The 3,345-nt window shown below is 33.6% G+C and overlaps 1 long non-coding RNA gene across 1 annotated transcript; it reads left to right on the plus strand.

The window, feature by feature from the left end:
• The first annotated feature begins 1,035 nt into the window (after positions 1-1,035).
• LOC111889011 (uncharacterized) lies at positions 1,036-3,021 on the plus strand. The gene is made up of 4 exons (XR_002849389.3): positions 1,036-1,257; positions 2,233-2,358; positions 2,533-2,757; positions 2,856-3,021. It is a non-coding gene; the product is annotated as an uncharacterized LOC111889011 (long non-coding RNA).
• Positions 3,022-3,345: the final 324 nt, after the last annotated feature.

Consider the following 3,345-nt stretch of genomic DNA (forward strand, 5'->3'; position numbering starts at 1 on the left):
ATCAGCAACTACTTGCTCGAGGTGAGTTACCTTCCAATAGCGGTGGGTCTACGGCCACAATGTCAGGCCACTAGTAGGAGTTGTATGATTAGATGATTGTCTTTGTGATATCATCTAGGTTTTCTACTACCTAACATGTTTTATATATGGGCATGATATGTTATACGTGATAGTGGTAGTAGGAGGGGAATAGTCCCTAAGTTCGGTTGTTAGGACCGAAGGGTAGTTCGGACACCCCAGATATGTCTGGTAGTACGTTTATGTTATGATATATTTTATAGTAGTAGTAGGGATGGAATAGTCTCCGAGGGTCGGTTGTTAGGACTGACGGGAAGGACTGCACCCTAGAATGGCTTGACACGGGTAGGTCGGCATCCCAGAACGGCTGTACGGGTAGGTCGGCACCCCATAATGGCCGAACCGGGTAGGTCTGGCACCCCAAAATTGCCCGGCATTATGTATACTATGTGATTGTATGGTGTGTGGGACGATGGGGGAACTCACTAAGCTTCGTGCTTACAATTTACAATTTTGGTTTGAGGTACCTCTTCAGCGAAGGGGAACGAGCTGGCGCGATAACGGCACATCATACACACACTCTTTTGTTTCCGCACTATGAATATTCTAATATTGTGCTCTGACTTGTCCTTATTTTATGACTTGGGTTTTCAGACATGATGCATTGTTTTACGAGATGATGTAAAATTATATATATATATATATATATATATATATATATATATATATATATATATATATATATATATATATATATATATATATATATATATATATATATATAATCAAAAGATGCAAGAATTAGCAAAAAAAAAAGACATGTGTGCGATGTATTACTAACAAAATCAAACATTGATATATTATTATAAAAAAATAAGATATATGTGTGTAATGTAAAAAAAAGTAAATATACCGCTTATCAGTTTTGTATCCCACTAATATCCAATTTAAATTTTAATAAAAGCAAAAGATGCAAAAATTAGCAAAAAAATTATCTAAAATTTTAAAACTGCCGCATCTCAATCGTCCCCAAAATTTTAAAGAGAGGGAAAACAAATAAATTTCTTTTCTCCGCCAAGTTTATCTGCCCTCCTTCTTCATCTACTTCTCCACTCTCCTCCTTCGTGCACGCTACACCGCTGCTCAATCCTAGTATCCTCTTTGATGAGTCGCTTTATTTTGTCTCCCTTCGTTGCAGCAATGGATTCCAGATCTCCAACGAGTTACAGTGATTTACAGGTATTCGATTAAGAAGCATTTTTTTAACCCTAACGTCATACAATGTACAATCCAACTTGTTGAGGATTCTTGTTTATGTTTAACTACTTGATCTGGTGTTTTTTCTGTTATCTATGGTCTCGTTTGCCCTGTTTTTCCTGGTTTATCATTGATTAATCTAGGTTGTTCAGGTTCTTTTAAAGAGCCATTATGAAATCCCTATGTTTATTCCATTAATAAAAAGCTTCACATACTTGGAGCTTTTTTGGCTTGACATAATTGCTTGGCTAGTCCATAAAATACATTTAATTCAAATTAAGTTGGGCTGATCGCTGTAAGGCATAGCTTATCCATGGTCGTTGGATTATTCTCCTTTAATGTAATATTATTTTGTCACTTATATTTTCTTCCCCCACATGATTGTCAAATAAACTACAGGTTAACTAAATGTCATGTTTTGTACGAAGATGTAGTGATGAATGATAATCTCATATGTGGAATTGAAGCAATGATTACAGTGCCAACTTATAAACTATTCTTCTATAATTGTGTTATAACCACAATATTGAGGTTTTTCACATCTTTTCTTGATCTTGTTTATTATGATTGAACAACAATGTTCAATATTATGATGTACCTTTTGTATGGGTTATAATTTGGTGGATGACAATCTCAAGAAATTAACGTTATTATATAGGAATGTTGGTATAGCTTTATGTAAAAAAAACTATGTACTATGCAAAAGAAGCAGCCATATACCTTCTTTCAATCATGTGGACATCAATCACATAGACACTTTAAATTAGAAATTATACTAAGAAGGACCTCCATAATCTCATCCTGTTGGTTTTTACATGTTTTTTCCGTTTGGTCTGTATCTTTAAAATATCTATGTTGCAATTGTCCATGAGTATTATGTTTGTTCAATTAAATGGTTTTTTAGAAGATAAAATGTTTCTTTGTTATCCTTTTTTGGTTTTTAATCGGTTCGTGTAGGTAATCAAGCCCTTTTCAAATCATTTAGAATAAAGATGATGAATGATCATTGACCACAAGAACCGATACAACAGGCACAAGCACAAACAAGGGGGGAAAAGAACAACAAAAGTCTACAGAGCCATAGTAAGTAGACTTCAACATTCTTTGTTAGCATTGTAGCGATAGACAAAAAAAGTTTGCGAACTTATGGTTGACTATCAAGTATCAAGGTTTTTTTTTCATCTAGTACACATTAAATGTGCTTTCATTAAGTTAATATATGTTACTAATAATTATAATTTGTTGAAAAAAAAACAGAACAACTGGAATATCCGTGATGATAAACGCAAAGCCAATGTGCTTATGACTCGCAACCATAAGTGGAGATCATTTAAGAATTGGCTTAAAAGGGATTTCTTGGCCAATGAGGATTAACTAGATTCACTTGAAACCTACTCATATCTGGAGAAGACTGCATTGCAAAAGTTTAAGGAGAGAATTTAGTAATAATTACAGGAATGATGTTGTCTAAAAGTGTACAAGGTTAGTTGTTAATCTTTATAACATCATACTTTTGTTAACTTAAACTTTTTTGAACTATTAGACAAAAAAACTGATTATTTATTGTGTTTCTTTTTCAGTGAGGATTAAAGGTAGCTGCTTCACATGATTATGGGACAGTTCCACTGCCATGTAATCATAGTTTCTTTTTTGAAAATTTTTATGTAGTAAGAAATGACAAATCAAGAAGTTTTTTTGTGACACTCAGATATGTTTATATCTATGAAAATAATGCTTGCTTATTTATCATGTCTACATTAACATAACTTGTTCATTAGAGCATACTCTTTGTATTGAATGTGTCGGATATAAGTCTCAGTTTCTTTAGATTTGTGTTGGTGGTTAATCGTAACATAGTGTATTTTCAAATGTATGTCCAATAGTTATTTCCACAAAAAAGTTTCATAAAAAAATCATTGTTCTTCATATGACCTGGTGAACCTGTGCATATTTAATCATCATATGACCCGGTTTTTGGGATTTAAACCGGGCTCTTATCTCCTTATACAACCCAATTTTGTGTGGTAGAAGCGTGACCTAATCTCCCTCGTGGTCCAGTTTTGTGTCTTC

The sequence above is a fragment of the Lactuca sativa genome, chromosome 5, assembly GCF_002870075.4.
Source record: "Lactuca sativa cultivar Salinas chromosome 5, Lsat_Salinas_v11, whole genome shotgun sequence".
NCBI classification, from domain to species: domain Eukaryota; kingdom Viridiplantae; phylum Streptophyta; class Magnoliopsida; order Asterales; family Asteraceae; genus Lactuca; species Lactuca sativa.